The 23426-nt window shown below is 46.8% G+C and overlaps 1 protein-coding gene and 1 pseudogene across 8 annotated transcripts in view; one reads left to right on the forward strand and one right to left on the reverse strand.

The window, feature by feature from the left end:
- The window catches only part of FYN (FYN proto-oncogene, Src family tyrosine kinase), a 192805-nt gene that overhangs the window by 130233 nt on the left and 39146 nt on the right, over window positions 1-23426 (reverse strand). The window contains exon 1 of one of the 7 annotated variants that reach the window (XM_084776787.1): window positions 11805-11950. The exons of 5 other annotated variants lie outside the window; for them this stretch is intronic. The gene's annotated coding sequence lies outside the window, so the exon portion shown is untranslated. Of the gene's footprint in view, window positions 1-11804; window positions 11951-23426 lie in introns of those variants that run through there. One more of the 7 variants, XM_084776785.1, reaches the window with a different exon arrangement.
- On the forward strand, window positions 6667-9105 carry LOC311593868 (tubulin alpha-1B chain-like; annotated as a pseudogene). Its single transcript has one exon. The product of its transcript is annotated as a tubulin alpha-1B chain-like (transcript).

Genomic DNA, 23426 nt, shown 5'->3' on the forward strand with positions numbered 1-23426 from the left:
GCTGAGCTGCAGAGGCTCTCGGGAGGCGGTATGCTTGACTGACACTCAGCTGGGGGTGAGGGGCGGTTACCCAGGGGCTGATTTTTAAATCTCCCCGTGTGTGCTTCATCTGGTAAAGAGGAAAGAAACCGGCTCCTGAGCTCCATGGATGGGCCAGGTGCTGCTACACTGTGGCCCCGGGGATGGGGTGCAGTTCTAGGAACCCCCCAGGTGACTTCAGAGCACAGGGATGATGGGTAGCACTAAATAACCCATGACCACAAAGTGAGACCTTCCTTCACTTTCAGGCTCTCAGACACCACACCCTCAGGGGCAGCTGCGGTGCCTGCAATGCTCCCCGTGGTCCAGCCTTCACCAGAGATGCGCCCATGTCGAGTGGGTCTTCTCTTATTTCCACAGTATCTCTTACTTTCGAGGATGGATTTCAGTTTATCTAAAAGGATTCTGGTTTTCTACTTAAGGCAATCATATGAGATTTCATTTAAAAATAAAAAATTAGCTTCTAATAGAAAAGATAAACCTGAGAGGCTAGTTGTACAGGTGGCAGATGTGGCACGCAAATGACTCAAGTTTGGGAAACACTGGTGCATACAAGCGTAGCCCATGAGTCAGAGACACCCAGGTTTTAGTTCTAATTGCCAGCAAGTAGGCAATAATGACTAATTTTATTGCCTTATAAAGAAATAATTCTTTCATTGAAGGCAGTTGTTCTTCCGGCCAGAGAGCTGTAGCTCAAAGAGAGCAATAATATTTTAGCAAACTACTTTGTAACCTGAGCCCTGTCTCGTGCATAACTTAACCGATGCCTGAGATAGATGGCTGAACAGTGAGGTCCAGGGACTTGTATTAATGGTAAGATGCTAATAAGAACATAAATATAAAGCGAGATGAGAGAAGCAAAGTGCTGTGCTCCTTGCAAAGGGTCTTTGGCTGTCACTTGACTGTGAAGAGAAGACAGGGGTACGGAAAAGCCTTCTCCGACTGGCACAAGCCCCCACTGAGGGTATTCCATCGGGGGCATTAGATTACAAAGGCAATCAATCTGTCATGGTTTGTGACTCCTTTTGATGTCAGGCTGGTAAGGCTATTGTATATTATTTCCATGGCACTGATTGTCAGAGGCGCTTCCAACAGCCACCTCCCACCATGAACTCGAAGTCTGGCATGTTTGTTCAGCTCTGTCCCACCCCAAGACACCTCACACCCCTTCATTCTAAGTTCTTGAAATGAGCACCACGTTCATGCTCATGGTTCTCTCCAAGGGGAGAGCGAGCTCAGGAAGCAGTAAACTGACCAGTGCACGCAGGGTGTGACTTCCGAAAGTGCAACCCACTTTACACACGTGTGCACACCCCTACCCTCTGCTCAAGTCTACGCCGTGGCTGAAGGCAGACATGGAGTCTGCCAGCCTACTCTCTACCTCACACAGGAGGAGACATTCGAATTAGAATATTCTGTGCTTCTTAGCCTCCCGTCCATTCCTGCTGTGCTAAATGTCACATCCCAGCGGACCTCGCTCTGGAACGCGGATCCTCCTCCTGTGCACTGCTGTTTACTTGTTTTTAAGATGGTTCTACAAAGCATCCATTGTTCTCCACCCACTGTATCACTGCATGATGCACTGACGAGCTACTGCTTCTGCACGAACAAAAGTGTTTTCCCCAACGAACAACGGAGTCAGTTGGCACTGGGAGCAAGTCTTATTCAGCTACAACCGATGCATGTTGCAAACACAGCCATCCACGGCCTTCTGTACCCAGTGAGCCTACAAGCCCACAGTCAGCAGCTGTTGGCTCCAGGGGCTCAGCTTTAGACACACAGAACAGAGGGATGCTTTTCACGATGTGTGGTTTCACTTGAGAGTTTCTTTAGACTTACTCAATGACAGGGAATAAATAGGGTTTAATTTGATTTAAGTCATCAAGGTTGAGTACAAAAGCAAAGGCTTGAACCATAACAGGGTATGTAATAGCCGATTTGGTGGTGGGAGTAGTATTCACCCAGCACAGTGTTCAGATCTACAAATGTAAGCCTTGTCAACAGGGCAACACAGCTTACATCGCTTCTCTACTCCTTATTCTAGTGGACTGTTTCCACAAAGAGGCTTGTTTAGAAAAGATAGAGTGAGGCTTCTGTTCCATGGTTTCTCAAACTTCCGTGTGACTGTCCCATCCTCATCCCTTATAGGAGTTGGTTCTGCCTATGGATCAGCAGCAGGTCATGTGACTGTAGCTGTCTAGCGCATGACTGAACAGAGATGAGTATCTGACTTAAGACCTATTCCTTTGCTGGCTAGGAACCTAGATATTCTGTGGCCTGGCTTCAAATGGGAACGTTACATCGATCAGATTACTCAACAAGGAATCTGGAGTTGAGGCTGTTTCTGGCTAAGCCTGAAGACAGTGCATGCATCTTTGGGGACTGTGGGATCGATCCATTGGGGCAGACGCCACAGGGCCACAGTCGGTCTACAGACCCGAAGAATGCAGTAGACAGACAAGAAGATACAGAGGAACGGAGACTGCAGGCGCAGCCATGGAGAGTGAGTGGGCTCTGCTCAAATGGCTTTCCAGCTGCTAAGAGGCTTCCTTGGTGATGCCTTCTGTTCCGAAATTCTGTGAGATCACTCTCTCCTTAAGAGCAACAAACTCTTAAAAAAAAGATGAAAGCAACTGTAAGTCTAGTTTTTACCCCTTGTCAAGGAAACTTCTCTTTTAAAGAGACAATTACAGAAAACCACAAACCAATCAAAATGCTGAGTTGTGACCCAGTCCCAAAGGGGCCGTCTACAAGACACTGCTGTACCCAAGGCTCTAGACTACTGCAGAAAGGGGGCAAGAAGGCTGCAGGAGCAGAGAGCCTGTGCCTCCTAGGAAGGCCAGAAGCTACACCATCAAGTCTCCACAGTACTTAACAGGAGCTGAACAAGGACACCCACAAACAGAGATGCTAGTGTGGCTCAAGCCTACACAAAGAACTACGGGCAACGTGAATGCCGAGAGCGGGAGAAATAGTCTTCCCTAGGGAAGAGCACACCAAGTGGTTATCCAATCCTGAGTGGCCAGCTCTGAAAACATACATACAAGTAACATTTTAGAGACTGAGCCAGTTATATTTAAGAATGTTATATATGTATATATGTGTGTATATATATAATATCCCTAAATATACATTTAAATATTATATATGTAAGAATTAATGAAAAAAGAGGTCATGAATTTCAAAGAACAAGAAGGGGTACATGATAGTTTGAAGAGAGAAAAAAGGAAGGGGAAATAATGTAATTATAGTATAGTATAAAATGTATACTGTATTATTTTTTTAAAGAGAGTAAACTCCTTACATGAATTAACTTGATGGAGCCTCTGTTCTATGACTAAAACCAAGTTCTAACTAAGACACCAGCCCACATGTGCTCTACAGGCTGATCCACAGCACTCATGACTACAGAGAGAATATTGACTATATGAAATGCAGTGACAGCAGGTCAAAGGCAGCTGGCAAGCCTTGACAAGGACCCTGGGGATCTGAACTCAGGTCCTCATGGTTGTTTAGTGAGCATTTTAGTGACTGAGCCATCTCCACAGCTGTGTGTGTGTGTATGTGTGTGTGTGTGTGTGTGTGTGTGTGTGTGTGTGTGTGTGTCTGCATGTCTTTGTGTGTGTGTCTGCATGTCTCTGTGTGTGTCTGTGTGTGTCTATGTCTACATGTCTTTGTGTGTGGGGGTGCTTGTGTGTGTATGTGTATCTGTGTATTACTTTTTAGAAGACAACAGTAAGTAGAAATGGCTATATTTTGGGTAGAAATATGTCTGTAGCTATAATAATAGTTGGAATTACTCGGAAGAATATTTGAATATTTGAAAAAAGAAGAAGGTGCCCGTGTGTCCCTGGTGGGTGTGGCAGAGGGAGGCTGGTGTTTGGTGCATCTGATGCATGAAAACAGCCGCTGGCTTCCCAGGGAGCCCAGCTCACCAGAAATGCTAGTTTTGAAACTGCAACCAAAGGAAGAAACCTTTGTTTTGACGCCCAATGAACACTCAAAGACCTCCTTAGCGTGTGGACAGCGTACACACACGTGTGAACACACATGCAACCGAACCTGCCCAAGGACAGCTGTTGTAAGAGCTTCCTCTCCCCTCAGCCGGGAGTCACACAGGCTCTGAGAAAAACTGGTTGAATATATGAGGGGCCCTGAGGAGAGCAGGGTTCCACCCCGGGAAGGCAGGAGGAGGGGTAGGTAGGTGCCAGGTCTCTGGGAGGAGGCAGCACACATGGCCAGATGGCGAGGCTTTAGGGGAGTACAGCAGAAATGCCCAAGGCAAAAACCCCAGACTCTTTCCTCTAAATGAATGTGTTAATGGCTCCCAGGGAGCCGTTGTGTGAGAGGGCTTAGCACACATGCTTTCTCTACTGTACTGGCTGTAAATAACCCACGTGCTCGGCTGTGCCATCTGCTCGGTGTGCATTTTGTGTAAATGTGTAGAAAAAAATGAGGCAGAGAAAGACTAAATGGCTACTAATATTTAAGTTGATACTCTGAAAAAACAAATATGCTTACACAGATAGATTATTACACCTTCTTTAAAGGGGTTAAGTAAGCAGGAAATGTCGCCTTTTCTTTTCTTATAAGGGAGGGGGCAGGGCAGCAGTAGGTGGCTACAGAGCTTCCTAAAGGTCAAAGGTCATATCATGAACAGAATGAAGCTAAAAGACAAATCTCTTATTGCTGGATTTCAGGCATCCTGAATTTAACTACACGCAACCAATCTAGGCTACAATTTCTTCATCGGTACACAAGGGCTGTGTGTCATTTGCTTTCTGAGCAATATTTGACAGTTATCTCTAAAATATATCATGTTCTTTAGATAAAAGGCATTCTTAACACTTGTGATGTTTTTGTAGAGGGAGCCACACCCTGCTGCACATGACTGAATATTAATTTGCTTATACACACAGTGGGGCTGCTCATACACGTCTTAGTTCCTCGCAATTAGACAAATAATGCGAATATCCACCCATCAAATCAACTACCGAGTGACCCTCTACCCTGTTGTTCATCTTTCAGTCTAACCAGGAGGTACATACAATAGCGCACTCCAGTCACAAACTCACCGTGCGGCAAGTCATCTCCAAAGTTGGATTTGTGTTTCCACTAAGTACTTGGTATTTTCCCTCTTACAGATCTGCAATTACCTATAACCTATTGCCTACTTAGTGATTTGAAAGACTGTATGAAAGCCTGCAGGAGCCAATGGCTGGGTTAATAAATGTAACCGCCTCAGCAGAGTGCTACGCATTAGTTTCATTTAAGCCTCTGTCTCTTCCTGAGGGATTAATGGAGGTTGAATCTCAGTACAATGGGCCCCCAGGGTTGCTCAACGGATGCTGATGGCTTTCAAGGCTAGTCCTACCAGAAAGTGCTCGGAAGAAAGTGTGTGTGAGTGTGTGTGTGTGTGTGTGTGTGTGTGTGTGTGTGTGTGTGTGTGTGTGTGTGTGTGTGTAGTGACTAAGAGCTAGCATACAGGCTACTCAGGCAGACCTCACATGAAGATGAGTAACTAAGCTATAAATGAGATACCTCATCTCTCCAGACCTCAGTTTTGTCATCTATAAAATGGAGATAATATTTACCCCTCTCTCACAAGGTTTCCGAGAAGCATCAGTGAAGGTCTTCGCGTGGTAAACTATGATGCCCGTCATCCGGGCCTTCATTGTGTGGCTGTAAGAACCCACGTGGATCCCTGGATATCAGGCCTCACTTGAATCTTGAACACGCCTGAGGATGGGCAGGGAGTACCTACAGCTAAGATCTCATGACAGACATGCCAAGGAACTGTCCCAGTGCACAGGAGCTTCAGCAGAGGGCAGGACACCCAGGCAGCACATATCTCGAGCCCTCACTAGTCACCCTAGCCCAGTATGGGTACTTTGCTGCCATCTTTCACAAAGGTTAGTTCTGCCAGAGAATGGCAACGCCTGCTGTATGGAGCCGAAGGCTCGGGTGGGGGCGGGGGGCAGTCCCACAGCACACTTCAAACACCATTCTAGCAAAGATTTAAGAACAGGTCAAAACAGCCAGGCTCGGGGACACAGGCCTTTGATGCTAGCACGCAGGAGGCAGACGCGGGTGTATCTCTGTGAGTTTGAGACCAGCGTGGTTCACAATAGTGAGCTGCAGGCTTTTGGGGGCAGGGAGCGCTACATGGTAAGACCTCTGTCTCCAAAAAGCCAAAACAACAGCAACAAAAGTGAAAGGAAAATGAAACGTAACTACTGGGTAAACTTTTAAAATGGCTTAGGTTTTATGAATTAAGATTGGATTCTGAAGACATAAAATGGGAAGGAGAAAGGTGGAAGTCAGGTGGTGACGTCACTTCCACTGATGAGAGCACAGATTCTCCACAAAGCAAAGTAAAACACTGAACAAAGTTTGCTTCTTGTTTTCCACTGGAAGCTTTTAGAATTAGCCAAGAGAGAATATAAAGTAATTAAAACTGTGAGTTTAACAGTTAAATTTTAATATTCATTTCAATGAAAACTAGAAAATAATTAACATGAAACAGGAAAAGGTACATAAAAAAATTGTGTGTGTATAATATATACAAATACACACAATGTAGAATCAGACTAAGAGACCATAAAAACCATGCATTTCACGCAGGAATGAGACGGACTCGTGCTAAACGCAGTAAGCTCACCTGGTGTGAGCCTTTAAACCAACTCAGTGCTTGGTCCATAACAACAATGGAAAGAAGCAGCAAAGACAACATTTAAACAGAAACGAATCCACATGGACATGAAGTAGAGAGGGCAGCGGTTCCTGTGGGATCTAACTGCTAACTGTGCAAGGACGAGCAGAGAGAACTGCCAATCTACAAGGGTAAGGAAACATTCCCAGGTAATCTAGGTACTTAAGGCAGTGGGGTGTGTGTGTGTGTGTGTGTGTGTGTGTGTGTGTGTGTGTGTGTGTGTGTGTGTGTGTGTGTGTGTGTGTGTGTGTGTGTGTGTGTGTGTGTGTGTGTGTGTGTGTGTGTGTGTGTGTGTGTGTGTGTGTGTGTGTGTGTGTGTGTGTGTGTGTGTGTGTGTGTGTGTGTGTGTGTGTGTACACACCTGTATATCTATGTAGATGCTTTAAAGACTTCCCAATAGTTTCTCTGAACAACTAGCTTCACTTAAACTTGATAACACAAAAGTTTAATGTTTTAATTTTGATTATGCAATTAACTATCTTATGAACTTTATCTTTTTTGAAGAAACACCGAGCGTCACTGCATTTCTTAGCTATCAGGAACTACTCCTCCTGACAGGGCACCGGGATCCAGTGGCTGCTTCTGCCACCCTCACCCATAACCACCATGTGTGCGTGCATCTCCACTCACATAGGCCAGGCTGGTGGTCACTGGCAATGCCTGCTGGAACATGGCATCTAGCCTGATGGCCAGATGACAAGTGATAAGCCCATTGGTGGAGGAGATGACTCCTTCAACAGCTTCTTTAGTGAGACCCATGCTGGCAAGCATGCACCCTGGAACCCACCGTTACTGATGAAGTACACACTGGTACCCACCGCCAGCTCTTCCAGCCTGAGCAGCTCATCACAGGCAAGGAAGATGCTGCCAATAACTATGCCTGTGGCCAGTACACCATTGGCAAGGAGATCATTGACCTTGTCTTTGGCAGAGTTCACTACTGGCTGAGCAGTGCACAAGTCTTTAGAGCTTCTTGGTTTTCCAGGACAGTGTCAGGGAGAACTTGGCTCTAGATTCAACTTCCTGCAGACGGAGTGGCTCAAGTTGGAGTTCTCCATTTACCCTACCCCAGGGGTCTCAACGCTATTTTGATGCCTACAAGTCTATCCTTACCACCCTCACCCCCCTGGAGCACTCTGATTGGGCCTTCATGGTAGACAATGAAGCCAGCTATGACATCTGTTGTAGACACCTCAACACTGAGCACCCAACCTACACTACTAACTTTAACTGTCTTTTTACCCAGACTGTGTCTTCCATCACTGCTTCCATCCCCACAGATTTGATGAGGCCCTGAATGTTGACCTGACAGAACTCCAGACCAAACCGGCGCTGCACCCTGTACCCACTTCCCTCTGACCACAGATGCCCCTGTCGCCTCTGCTGAGAAAGCCTACCAAGAGCAGCACTCTGTAGCAGAGATCACCAATGCCTGCTTTGAGCCAGCCAACCAGACAATGAAATGTGACCCTTACGATGGTAAATGCAGGGATTGCGACCTGTTGTACCATGGTGATGTGGTTCTCAAAGATGCTGCTGCCACCACTGCCACCACCAAGACCAATTGTGGACTGGCATGTCACCGGCTTCAAGGTTGCCATAAGTACCAGCCTCACACTGTGGTAGCTGGTAGACACCTGGCAAAGGTACAGAGCAGCGTGCATGCCGAGCAACACCACAGCCGTTGCTGAGGCCTGGCTTTGCCTAGATGACATGTTTGATCCGGTGTGAGCCAACAGCATCTTTGTGCACTGGTATGTGGGTGAGGGCATGGAGGAAGGGAGTTCTCTGAGGCCTGAGATGACATGGCTGCCCTAGAGAAGGATGATGAAAAGACTAGCGTGGATTTTATTGACAAAAGACAAAGAGGAATACCAGTCTTTCAGGCCTGCATCACATCCAACTCCCAGAACTTCAGCTTCAACTTGAGCTGCCAGGGATCAAGGCCTCTGACTACGTTCAATTTGTGATTTTGTGATCGTGTCTATTGGTTCCATGTGTATCTGCAGAGTTTTCCCCATGATGTCTCAAAGTAAAAGCTTTAATAAAAAGAAAGAAGAAAAATCTAGAACAATGCAGAGTAGGTGCCTGTCCCGGAAGGCTGCACTTGGAGACTGCAAGACCACCCTCCACTTTCCCCTGGGAGTGGTGGCCATGTGGCCTGGCTTCAGGGACCATCTCCTCTGGCCCATCAACTGTTTGAACACTTCCCCAAAGAACAAAGACAAGAATCATATTATTCATGTTGACTCCATAATAAGCAGCAAATCTGAACAATGAATTAGGAAGAACTAAAATGTTTATCATTTGAAATTGTCTAAATCCTGACATGTCTTGTGGACATGGGTTTGATTACAGAAACTAATAAAGTATTCTTTAAATAATGAAAAATTGCAATGTAAAAACATGGAAAACAAGTAAGAGTCTGTGGTGTCTCGTTAAGTGTTCACAATAGATGGTTAAGTACCTAACTTAACCGAGTCCGAGCAACACAAGGGAAAGCCTCTGTGTCCCCGGATATACAGAAGCAGATTTCTGGGACGGGGACAGAACCTGGATAATTTTCACTTTTTCTCTCTGTATTTTCAGTACTGTTTGGATTTACAGGCAGACAGACAGATGACAGTGCCCACATACTTTCTAATGGTTGGCTGAGGTACTATTCCTTAAGTGTTGTTCCCAACCATTCAAGGTTGGGATGGTAGTGATATCAAGGGGTAGTTGACAACGTCTTGATTTCTCAAATATTCTGTCTTTGCAGTCCTATAAACAGGCCCCTAATAGAGCGAACAGGGGTACATGCATGCTGAAAGCACACATAGGCTGCTCACTTCCCACACCGTCATCTCACCAGTCCCGACACTCCTCTGTGTACCTACTATGCCGAGCCTGGCTGATTACAACCCAAGGATGATCCTCTGGGTTCCGTATCTATCCAAGTGTATTCACCATTGATGGCCTCCATCTGTCAGCTCCACACACAAAGACCTCGCTTTACTTGACAAAGAAACATGGCTCTTCTTGAAGGCTGGCTGAGCCTGAAAGTGGACAGGCTGTCCTGATAACCCATGGTTTCTGATCACTCTCTTCTTTCATTCTAAGAGAAAATGCGAGCATTGCCTGATAAACAACAGCTAAGTGTCTCTTTGCAGACTCGGACGAGAGCAATGCACGTCCTTCACTAGCCTGGTCCCTACAGTGCTGGCCTGCGATACTGGCCAGCCTCAGGCCGGTCTCTGAAACCCTGTATCTCTGCACGTGTGCCCTGAAGAATCAGCCGACTGTGAGAAGGACAGAGGGAACACAGAAGCCCGAGGCCTGGCAAGCGTCCCACTCTGGGTACCGTTTATCTGAATTACTGAAGTGTGATGGAATTTACTCATGCCAGGCTGAGGCACGGGCTTCACCACACTGAGAATAAAGCTTTGTGTTTTCGGTCCTGCACAGAGACGGCAAGGTGGAGGGGAGGGTTGAAAAGAGATCCAGAACACTGGCTACACACATTCCTTCCAGCTCCTAGGTGCAGTATCACCCCAGCAGGAATGGGGGCCACTGAGGCAGCCACAGCTTGTGCCCAACATGTACACCACTCTATATACCTGAGGCATAAGCGGGGTTGGGTTAATCTGATCCAACTATGGCTTCAGTGACTTGCTATATAAATACCTTGCTTTCCTTCTCTTTGAGACAGGTTCTCACCTTGTAGCCTAGGATCCCCTAGAACTACGCAGCGCAGGCTGCTCTATTTTTCCTTCCTTTTGTGCGGTATGTTGGTGTATGCCGAGATCCCCACCGGCATGGGGCTGAGTTACCCTTCACTGGAAGCGACTGCTATTGGCAGCCACACTCGTTCGAGGTCAGTACCACTCATCTGCAGGATGCCTGTGACCCTACTAACTGCGCTGTGATTCCCACGGGCTGCTGACATGGAGCCCTGGCTGTGGGCTGCCTCAGGGGGGTCTACCTCAACAAGGGGACCCGACCCCTAGGCCTTGCTGCCGTGAACTCGTAGTGACAGTCATGCACTTATTTGCTGTCCTCTGTCACCACTCAGTGTGGCACTGCTCACTGGTTTCCTCCGGTGCGGCTGCCATGTGCCTGCTCTACCAGAGCTGTCTACATGCAAGCCACAGTTATTTCCTATGGGACAGAAAACTCAACAAACAGCACAGAGCAGGACCTCAAGCTGTCAGGCTGCTGCCCGCCCCGCCCCCCCACGCTGTGGCATGCATTCAGGCAGTTCTCACTCACAAGCATCGCCTACCCCCTCTTTCAGCTTTTCCCACTCCATTAACTGCCTAACACAGTCCCCGTGGACCTCCCCCACGGCAGCCACATCCCATGCACTCGGACCCTGGCTCTGGCGTTCACCTAGCTTCCAAAATGTATTCTTGTAAAGCTCACCAGCCACCGGGGCGCCTCCCTGCTCTCAGCCTCAGGCCTGACTTTTAAGATGGAAGACTCCCCTCACCAGCTTGACTATGACCCCCTCTCTCTCTTCTTGTTGCCATCAGAGGCCCAGAAACCGAGCGTAATCCTGCAGAAAAGGATCCTATAAATTCCAGTACATTCTATACACACGGGGTATCTGCATGCATGCAGCCACTTGGCTTTTTTGTTTGTTTGCGCAATTTAAACATGTCTTATCCCAACATGTAATCCGGACTCAACATCTCAACTAGATCTCCAACTGTCGTCTGTTGATAGCTCCTGATACTGAAAAGTCTTTCCTCTCCACCTACCTTTCTGCAAGGTTCTCACCATAGTAAACAGCCCTTTCTAACATCCTGTAACACACACGCACACAAACACACACACATAAACACACACACACACACACACACACACACACACACACACACAGAGCAGAGGTCTCTGTGGGCCCAGTTTCCACATTTGCTTCAAACGTGTGCTTGTTTCCTTACTTTTAAAACTGTGTTCAAGCAGGGCATGACATGATCAATGACGGCCAACTCAGTCCTGGTAGCAGTCCCACCTCCCCCTGCTTTCTCAAATATGCAAGTAAAATTTTAAAACAGTCCCACACACTCACCCTTGCTGTCTCCTCCAGAGGGCCTGGTAACCAGAGCTTCGCAGACTACTTAAAAGTCTCATTTCAACTCAGGAGTAAGAAACACAGGCACTCCTAACATAAGCAGCTTATGGCTCAACTCTAAACACCCAGAATTACTATCTTCAGCCCATAAGCCCAAGACTGTGACACGAGCTAAGAAGGCATCCCCCGGCTACCAGATGATAGACACTTTCACTGGCTTCTTCTTTAACCAGAGCTATTAACAGCAGCGGGGCACTAAATGAAAACCCTCGGCAACAGACTCAAATTGTATCTGACAAGGCTCACTTCATGGACCTCAGCTACTTCCTATTGAAGAGAGAGACGCTGTCTTACGGAAGCCCTGTGCATTCAGCCACTGTGCATTTATACCCCCTTTAAACATAGATGGTACTTTTATGAGGAATGAATTGCATACAAAATACTATCTGCTTTGGCAAGATGCCAAAACATAAACTTGTTTAAGATATGCAAAACCAAACTGCCAGATACGGATGCTTCTTGCAACCAAAACAAGTGTAAACTTCTCTTTTGAAAGGCAGGGTGGTTAAAAGTTAGCTACTGGCTCCTCATTAAGATGAGAAAAGCAAAGTTAATTCAAAGCCACTAGGAAATGACCTGAGAAGTATATTAACTGTAACTTATAATAAATATGTTAACATGTTGACTACGGAGTTTAGGACATTTAAATTTGGATTTAAATCACTGCATAACCATTATATGCACAGCTAAATTAGAATGACTGAACTACAGGGGCAAAGCCACCACATCCAGCTGTTGGCTTCAGTGAGTGTATACTGACAGGTACTCTGACAGAGGGAGATGTGCAAGACAGCTCACAGCCCTGTGAAAAACAGTCCATAAAAGCAACATCGTGGCAAGTACTGAAATGCCATGCTGAGAACTATCAACACTCAAGGAGCTGGTAGAGCATCAAGTCTGTGAGGCAGAGATAGATGAAAACCAGCCATCAATCACTAAGTCAGAATGCAGTACCGTAACACCATCCTGCTTATGCTAAATAACAACAAAATTTATTATATAGAAAGGTCAGGAGAAGAAAACATATCCAGGGTTAATCATGCTAGCTCTAGAAAAGGGGGTAGGAAGCGGTTTTTAATTTATCTTATGTATATGATTATTTCACCTGCATGTGTGTTTGTGCACTGTGTGCTTGCCTGGTCCTGATGGAGCCCAGAAGAAAGAGGGTGTTGAGTTCTTTGGAACTGGAGTTACAGACAGTGGTGAGCTGCCATGTGGGTGCTGTGAACGGAATACAGCTCCTCCGCAAGAGCAACCAGTGCTCTTAACTGCTGAGCCATCATCTCTCCAGCCATGAAAGGTGGTTTCAAAAAGAATTGTCTTTTTTATATACTATCTGATTTTAAAAGTAAGTTAGTTGGTGGTATAATATTTGCATGAGGACAAAAGATAGAATAAATGAAGCTGACAGTGGAGGAGGCGGCAAAGCAAAACAGATGGACAGGGTAGCAAAGGAGGCATCCTTCGAACCAGAAGAGGCCAGTGCTGAGAATGACGGCAGAGCGAGCATCTCTCTGACTGTGAGGACCTCAGCTCTTGACCTCTGCTCTGGGATGTGGCGCTGTTAGTGTGCCAGCAGCAAGGAGAAACACCACGACAGTGGGGTGAGACAGGGCATGGGATGGGGTGGGCTGAGACAGGGCATGGGAAACGAGCTACAGAAGACGAGTGTCAAAAGACAGGTGACAGGCTTGAGCACGGTAAGCTGGCAACAAGCGAAACTAGGCCACCGTCTCTCTCTTGCATGTCCATTACAAAGCCACTCAGAATGTATCTGTGGATGACAACCAGTATTTGTGGCCAGAGACCATAGCGATGGGGACGAAGAGGAATGAGACAGAACCCAGGAGCCACTTACTGGGAAGCAGTCAAAAGACTGGCTCCAAGATGGCAGATCACTCTATTTTAAAAGAGAGGCCACAAATCTAGACTAATTTTTAATATGAAACATCTTGACTGTTAAATGATGATTCATTTTTTTTAATTAAACAAACAAAAAACACCTTAGCAAAATCAAAACACGTCTGTGTGCCACCTCAGCACTGAGACTTACTAAAGACTTGGTACTGAGGAAAAAATGTCAGATTAAAATGTAAGCTCTTCCTCCCTCTTCCCTTTGTAGGAATGAAGTTTTTTTACATGGTGATCTGCCATAGTTTCAAAGATAGGCGGTATGTGAATAAAAAGCTCCGTCCTCTTCCTCCCAGGACTCTACACTCGAGGGCTCTGACCTCTTACCTCATGCTACCATAACAGACAGCTGAGGTCTGCAGTAAGTGTTAAAATATGTGTCTGGGTGGGGCTCATGATTAACTGATAAATTGTTAAAGGAAAACATAAGGAAGAACAGAAAAATCCCCCACAAAAATCTCTGAACCTTCAGGCTTTCAATTCATCGAATTTCCGCAGGAAACAACTTCCCATTTGTAGCTGACTACAACACACCCAACGATTTCATTAGAATGCTATTTTTAATCAGCTCAGCACATCGCTGTGCCTCAGGACCTGAAAGCAAGCACATGAAGTCATTACAGGCCACTGGGAAGTACACAGCACGGGTAACCGGGAACGGAGCTCAGAGTCCCGTGGAAGTGTGTGGTCTTTAAGGTCCTCACTGCAAACACCGGAAAATGGAAAGACGTCTGTTTTAAGATGTGTGTTTAGTGATGGCTCCTGGGCTAGCTGTCTGAGTGAGCTGACAGTGACTGAGGGAGCTGTCACCACAGGACTGCACTGCACTTTCTTTAGGTCTTCATGGCATATTAGGCGGCATATTTAGGTAATAGAGAATGAGTGCCCCTACTTCCGAATGACCTTCCTCCTGGGGCAGCGAACGCACTCTCAGGCATGTGAAAGGGGCCCTCTCTGTACACCTGGCTGAACTGTCTACTCCGTCCTACTCTGGGCCATCCCCCTGCCTCAGCTTTTTGTCTTACTTGTGTTCACTCATTACTAGGGGCTTACCTTGCTAACCGCTTTGGTTTGTGTCTATCTTCTTCTCTTAGACTCCGTCCCCTTCTTCCCTTTGGTATTCTCTCCCCACCACCTCTCCTGGCCAGGTCCACACCAGCTTTCAGGCACGGCAGTGCTACCAAGTGCACCCTGTGCCGGTTCCGCTTGAGGCCTTTCATTCCTACCAGGTCCCAAATCCACACAATGAGCCCACCTGTTCATCAGGGATCATCTTTATCGCCACCCTCCGCCCCCTGCACTTGCGATGAGGCACTGCCTGACATTTTCTCTGTGTGTTACAAGCATTTGTACCATTACATTAGCACCGTGCTGGTGTGAAAGAGCATGTCACCCCTGAAACAGGCTCTGTAGAGCTTGCTAGATCTCTTTGGACTGAGTTTTCAAACAAGGCAAAAGTTCTACTTCCTAAGGCTTTGCCTGCAAGGTTTTGTTTTCAATTTACCTACTGTGCTTCCTTGATATATGTTAAAATATATTTAACTGCTTCCATGTTAGCAGCAAACAGGATTTTGATCTGGCAATGGACAGAATGTGGAGTATCCAAGATTTGTGTCATTTTAAAGAGGCATCATATAGAAGAAAGGTGGATGGGTTTTTTTTTTTTTTTTTTTTGGTTTTTTGGGGTTTTTTTTGCTTCTGTTTTTTGAGACAGTGTTTCTCTGTGTATAGCCTTGGCTGACTTGGACTCGCTTTGTAGACCAGGCTGGCCTCGAACTCACAGAGATATGCCTGCCTCTGCCTCTCCGAGTGCTGGGATTAAAGGCGTGCACCACAGCGCCCTGCTAAAGATAGTGATTTTATGGTTAGAGACCTGGGCTCCAATCCAAGCATTTTCTCTACCACACAGCACTGGTCAGGTTACTTCATGTCAGTTAACTGAAGGTCCAACACCGGCTACACAGTGTTTCTGTGAGGATTACACTCCATGAGGTAATACAAAAGCGACCTAAGAGCCCAGCCGTCAGCAGCTGCGAGGAGATGAACAACACATGCTCCTGTGCTGTCCGGGCAGCTGCCAGTGTGAATTCTGGAGCTTTCCTTTGCCCACCTTTTGCGAAGCTCTTTCCTAATCTTGGCCTTTTTGTGATGTAGGGTCAGGAAGAAAGGGAGGGGGGGACGTGAACCATGGTTTAGAAAGTTTTGGGGACACAAGTGTAAAAGTTGGAGTGTGTGGGAAAAGTAGGAGGGATAAAGGGGGACTCGGCCTGTGCAGATTCTGAATCCTACTACAGCACCGGGAAATCCAGGAAAGAGCTTGTTTTGAAATTATCACTAGACTGTATAATGCTTTACACCAACATTATAAACTCATACAGAAGGGTTGAAGTGAGCACCTTGTCCATTTCTTTTTCAACTAATCATGTAACTGTGGGGATAGAAGTGGAAGGGGAGGTGAAAACCAGGCTCTCAGTCTGGTGAAGGGAGCTTGGGAGGCACAGGAAGGTGGCCTTGCCAGTCAGGTGCTGGAGGCCAGGCCCAGTTCCCACCCTGACTCGCTGGCTCTGATGAGTCATTAGCATCTCTGGGTTCCAGTTCCTTCCCTTGTAAACTGGCAGGATGGGAGGGCCGCATTATTATAGCATCCCCCTCCCCCCCCCTGCCCAGTTGGCCTTTAAAAGCTGGTTTGGGAGAGTGCCAAGAGCTGGGCCCTCCCTGCTCTGGCTTCTGCTGCACCTTAGGCAGTAGAATCATGCATAAATGTGCATACGCTTATTCATCTAGAGGTGTGGGCACACGTGAGAACACACACAGCCACACATAAACACACACATTTTGGAGGCAATCCTGCACCAAGCACTAGATGGTTTAAAAAGAAAGCTTTCTATGTATGAGATCATCTGATCAGAGATGATACTCATTTATGTCCAAACCCTTAACCTAAATAAATAGATTTCCTAAAAACCTCAAAGGAAGGTTAACAGCCTCCCCATAGGCCTGGTGTGTTCCCGGTTCCCTTACCAGGATACTTTGTTCTCATGAAAAACAGAGACCCTCTTGCTGTGCCTCACTATGTCTCAGGATTACTGCCTTTGTCTAATCTCTCTTCCCCAGCTAGGCTAAGTGACCTTACTCACTAATTTAACCCAAATGCTAGAGCAGCACCTTGTTCATATCAGCCACTCTGCACTGCTGTATAGTTAGAAACTGGATTCTGTGTTTAATCTTTGGTAGAAGTTACAAGCCCATGAAACTGGAAGCGGCCTCTTAGAGATGTACAGAGACGAGAAAACAGGCTTGGGGAAGTCTACAGAGAAACTCTCACACTTCCGTCTCGCTCCCTCTGTATGTATCCCTGATGATGCTGGGGAAACAGAGAACCTGGGTGTGAGGGGGCCAATGAAACAGGCCCGGTCTGAACTCACTTGAAGCAAAGGAGCCAGAGACTAAACGGTAGCATTTCTTTACAGGACAGCAAAGCCCCGTAGAATAATGATAGTTTTGCCTAAGTGGCAGCTTTCATCGAAGGAGCTCAGCACTTATGAGGGCCTCGCTCCTCACTGTGAGGTGCCATTATCTGTTCTTGGTCAAGTGGGTTAAGAAGCTGGGTGCTCCTTGACCTTAATGCAGCCTGGTGTGAACAGCCTTGGGGGCCCCGAGTCTTCACCCTAGTTTTTCTCACCCTTATCGACATCAAAAGCAGCTTCAGAAGGCTACCATAGTGTCGGCAGTTATCTTCTCCTAGGTGTCCCCACAACTGCTGCATCCCAGGTTAATTTAGGCTGTAGAGAAGTGACACTGGGGAGCGGGGTCATGCTACCCTTCCTGTCAGATCCACAGCGCCTGGGATTTCTGGAGTTTCTCCTAGGGAAAGGCCAGTCACAGCCACAGCCACATATGAGGCCCGTGAAAGGCAAAGCAACTGGGAGGCTTGGCCTGCCCACACAGGGCAGTGCTCCTCGGTGACTTCAGATCTACACAGCAGGCCAATTAGAGGGTGGTAGGAGAGCAAGCCCTGGAAGAGGAGTCTACAAGGCCTGGCCACACAACATTCCTCCTCCTTTGGGATGATGAGGAAGCCATGGATTTGAAGCTGAAAGCTGCTATCACCAAGCTACCCGAGTCCTGTTCTCACAGGCAGGAGGAGGCTCACCCTCTCACTCTCCCTGACCTGTAATGACAAAGGCCAAGCAGTGGAGGCCAAAGTGAAGCCAGTGCCATAGGGCCCACTTTCCCCATGCTGTGCTCACAGGCCCGGTCTGTCCTGTCACAGCAGGTTGTGCATTCTGTGAGCTCGGCTCCTCTCCAGTTTCTGGGACTATGCTGCTGATCTTCTACCCAGGCCAGGAGCATCACGACCAGCCCGCTATCCTTTCTCCACAGGCTCTGGTCCTTGAAACAACTGGAGATTTTTACTAAGCTCAAGATTCCCCCAAGGTTTTTTTTTTTTAAGACACCTATATTCTGTATGTATCATGTGAAAAATAATTCTGAGTATGAAACATGTTAAACAATCTTGGGTTCTCAAATATTTAAAAAGTTACTATATAATACCACAGCTTGCGTATAAAGTATCTTCCAAAAGCTGGTGTCTTGAACTCTAAGGCCCCAGCTGATGGTAGTGTTCTATGAGGTTCCAGAAGCTTGAGAGAGTTAGACCTAGCTGCTGCCGGCAGTGCATACCTCTTGGGGGGGGGGGCAGGAGGAGGGAGGCACTGTGCTATCAGGTGTATGCAAATATTATACAGGCCACTTAAATGAGGTACCTAAAATCAAAATAAATACAAAGAGAGAGCAGAGTGTCTGTTTTCAGGGGTGTCAGGGGCTGAGGGAGCTGAAGAGTTGGAAGTTACTGTTTTGAAGGGACAAGGTTTCAGCTTTCCAAGGTGAAATGTCATGGCTGTGGAGGGTCACAAGTATACCTAACAGCACTTACACACTGTGAGAAGTTTCCTGTCATGTGTCCTCCCCTCAGACAGAAACATTAGATGGTGTTCTTTCAGGACGAACTCTCAGAGCCTTTGAATGGTGTGTGCACTAGGAAGCCTCAAGACCAGAAATGCATTGGCTCACCCTGCTGCATAAACTGTTTTTCACAGAACATCTCCAGGGACCCGAGTGCTTCAGAATGAGGAGTGAGATACCGAAGGAGAAACTGCTAGAAAACATCAACTACATCACTCGGCAGCTACTGGCCTTGGACAGGTACACTTTTGGCCTACAACCCCTCACCTGTGTGACTTGTCTCACTGGCTAACGGGAAAATCGATTTTTTCTTTTTTTTTTTTAATCGGTTTTCCTAATGAAGTTATGTCCACAAAAGAACCTAAGTATACCAAGTATTCCAGATGGAGCTGACAAGTGAAGGCGCGGCAAGCCCCTCCACCCCATCTTCTGAGCGGCCAGCCACGGGATACAAATAAGCACAGTGATAAAAGGCAAAGAAGCACGGGCCTGTGTGTTGCGGTACAGCAAAGGGGGAGAGCAGGAGTCAGGAAGTCGAGGCCGAGCGGCCGGCTTGACTGCTGTGTGATCTTGGACAGGTCATTTGCCCACCCTGGCTTGCCGCTTGCTCGGCTGTCAAAATGAAGGAGACAAGCTCAGTAGCTGCCCCCAGCTGCCTGAGTCCGTGGGATGCTGAAACAGGTAAGCTGTGGGTACCCGGCCAGCTCCTTCCTCAGACATTCACGGGCGGACCCTGTGCCTGGCTGGGTGCTAAAAGGAGAAACAAACTGAAGTCCCTGGACTGCCTGGTTAGCATAGAGGAGGCCACAGAGTCCTCACGGCCAGCATCGGGAGAGGACGCTGCTCATGTAGGACAGCCAGGAGCTTACAGTCTAATTCTCTTGGTACCTTTCCCTCTCAGATTTCTAGAAGTGTTCCAAAACTGTATTGATCCCAATGGAGCCCAGCAGGAAGCATAGGATAGCTGCTGAGTGGACAGAGCTACAGATGCCGGCCAGCGTCTCCTGCAGAGTTCAAGGGCTTTGCACAAAGCAGGAGGAGGTACCCAAGCACCAACAGCTGGCAGCCTGGGCATTCGCCTGGAGACCCTCTTCTATGGGCAGGGTACCAGCAGGGCAGGGAGATGGGGCAAGAGTTCCTGGAAGGGAAACTGTCTGGTGGGAAGGGGGAAACTTTTGCATGTGCTGTGGACGGAGACGGAGATGCACCAAAGCTGACAAATCAGCTAGACACTGCACACAGGAAGGACTCAGCCAGCAATGCATGCTGGATGAGGCAGTAAACCAGAGTGTAGGAATGAGGGCCCCTGTACCAGCAGACGGGGATGGCTTAAGGGACGGAAGTTGAAGGCTTGCACTAAGGTAGCACTGGCAGCATAAGGGGTAAAATGGCAGTGCTGTCTAAGGAGCACACATCAAGTATGCCTGCGCCAAGAGACCTCTACATGCCTCAGAGAATGGGCAGAGGGAGAAGTTTATGACTCTCTAGAGTGACTGAGGAAGCAATGGAATATACTGGAAATCAGTGGTAGTGGAAAGAATCTGCTGTATCATATTGAAACATAATTAAAATAATTGGTAAAAGTGTCAGATTTGTAGGCAAGCCGACTTCTGAGAGAAGAGGTGATGGGGCGCTGCTCTGCACAGATCTGTAGACATTGCCTTTCTAGACCTGATTTCTATCTCTGCTCTTGAGTAGGCATTCAGGCTGCCCAGATACTTTTTGAAGCAGTATACAGTATTTGTGCTTGGATGCTTTCTCTTCTATTCGCTTGGAAAATCTGCTTTGTTAGAGTATATTAAGATTAACGTACTAAACTGGGCGTGGTGGTGAACACCTTTAGTTCCAACACTTGGGAGGCAGCTCTACGAGTTGGAGACCAGCCTGGTCAACAGAGCAAGTTCCAACCTGGGCTGCAGAAAGAGAGAAACCCTGTCACAAAAACAAACCAGCAATAATGATGAGGAGGAGGAGAAGGAAGAAGAAGAAGAAGAAGGTGGTGGTGGTGGTGGTATACTTTTTGGGGGGTAGGAGACTGCTACATAAATCTAAACTGGCCTTAAAGTTGAGATCCTGGCTCAACCTCAACAGTGATGGATTACAGGTACATACCACCATGCCCTGTGCCCCTCTTTAAAAGCATATTCAAACCCTTGCAAGTATTGGTTCCTTATAAAAACCAGTATGAATGGCCTTTCCCCACCTTGATCTGTACGACCTATATTCACAGCTAGATCAAAGACTCTGCCAAAAACAGCCACTGGCACTACTTTCAACAGTCACGGCCTTTCAGTTCCCCAAAAGGACGTGATCAAATAGACAGTGCAGTAATGATGATAAATGTGACGTGCCTCTGTTACTATAAATAAATATAACATATTCTCCCAACCCATTTAATTACTTCTCGTGTAAAGCAGTGCAATTAACACAACTGTCTGAATTCTGAAGATGGGGAAAGCCCTCCTGTCTCTCTTAGGTACTTTTACCATCCTAACAATAGACTTAACGAAGCCTTTTAGAAGAAAGATGATTCCATTAAAACGACAGAGGCATGTAAGAATTCATCACGGAAATCCTCCTGCTGTCTGATGGGTTGAGTGCTTCATCAGACCCCAGAGAGGAGGAAGAAAGGATAAAGAGAAACCACAGCTCTCTGAGGGAATACTGTGGGCCTGAGACAGGCCTGTCTCCATGCGTCAGTGGGGACCATGCCCTGAAAGTTAAGAGAAGTGTCCTATCAGGTGAAGCATGAGATGGCCAAGGAAAGCTGCTTGTTGAACATGAACTGAGGTGATGTATTTATTGATTGATGGATGCAAAGATCATGTGAGTTGATATAACTTTCCTTTGGAAAACAGGCAGAAAAAAACAACCTGAATTCTATTTCCTGGTGATCTCCCTGGGGCTGCTGGAACCCACTGCCTCCAAGGGCCTCCAGAGACAGCACTGACTGACTGGTTTGTATGAAATTCCCATCCCTGTATTCTGGTCTGTCACATACTAATTTGGGCTGGTGTAGGGCCAGGAGGAACTGTGGCCTTGCACAGAAAGGTGCTATTGCCACCAAGCCTGAAGTGACCAGAACTTACTGTTGCTGATTTCCTATGACTTTAGTTACACATCTCAAGATACAGACACGTAACACAAAATATACAATGGAAATGCTGAGCATTTTTGGACTCTTGAGATACAAGGGCCCTTAGGGGGTCTCTCTTTCTCATCTGATTCTCAGCGAGCCCAGTAACTTGCCCCTGGCCAGCAGCAGGGGCAGAGGGAGAGTCTGCTATTCTGGATGGGACGGAAGCTAGAGACCTGGACGCTGCTCTGAGAAAGATGAAGAATGCACTTCTGTCGCTCGCTTGTTTAGATGTCCACACGTCTGCGGAGACCTCAGATGCTCCAAATCTGGTCTAAACAGACAGAATAACTAAAACCTACACGAACACAGGTTTCGCTGAAGAAACAAGATGCTTCTTCATCGCAACAGGTGTTGTTCTAGGGTGAAATTACCAGATTTCTAGTCAATCTACGGCTGGCCTCTATTGTTGAAAAATAGGGTTTCCTGTGTCTTTTGTGAACTTACTCTGAAGTGCATGAGACACTGGTGTACAAGTGAGCATCTCTGGCCCTGTTCCCAGCAGCACTATGGTCTTTAAAGCTCAGTTTAGCACCTTTGGGCTCACACTCAGCTCTGGGCACCTTAGCCATCAGTACCTTTCTCCTCAAAAAATTTGACAGAGCCAAGAACACCAGCCTGTTTAGCAAACACGTTATTTTCTCCTCACCAAAAAAAGCAAGGGAAGCTGACATGGATGCCCTCAAATTAATGAACATATTTCTGTCAAAATGTACATATTCTTAAATTAGTTTTAGATTCTTTTTCATTTTACATCCTGATCATATGCCCCCTCCCTTGTCTCCTCCCAGTCCCACCCTCCCTCCCTCTTCCCCTTATCAAAATACACATATTTAAACAGTTGAAATTCTTAAATTTTAGGAAATTCAATTGTTCAAATTTCCCCTCTTGTCATATGTCTTGGTCAGTGTTCTATTGCTAGCATGACCAAGGCAACTCTTATAAAAGAAAACATTTCATTGGAAGCTTGCTTACAGTTTCAGGGGCTTAGTCCATGGTCATCATCACAGCGGTATGATGTGTATCATGGTATATCATGCTGGTATGTGCATCATGGTATATCATGCTGGTATGTGTATCATGGTATATCATGCTGGTATGTGCATCATGGTATATCATGCTGGTATGTGTATCATGGTATATCATGCTGGTATGTGCATCATGGTATATCATGCTGGTATGTGCATCATGGTATATCATGGTGGTGTGTGCATCATGGTATATCATGCTGGTATGTGTATCATGGTATATCATGCTGGTATGTGTATCATGGTATATCATGCTGGTATGTGTATCATGGTATATCATGGTGGTGTGTGTATCATGGTATATCATGCTGGTGTGTGCATCATGGTGTATCATGCTGGTGTGTGCATCATGGTGTATCATGCTGGTATGTGTATCATGGTATATCATGCTGGTATGTGTATCATGGTATATCATGCTGGTGTGTGTATCATGGTATATCATGCTGGTGTGTGTATCATGGTATATCATGCTGGTGTGTGCATCATGGTGTATCATGCTGGTGTGTGCATCATGGTGTA

Source organism: Acomys minous (genome assembly GCF_964271855.1).
Source record: "Acomys minous genome assembly, chromosome: 3".
NCBI classification, from domain to species: domain Eukaryota; kingdom Metazoa; phylum Chordata; class Mammalia; order Rodentia; family Muridae; genus Acomys; species Acomys minous.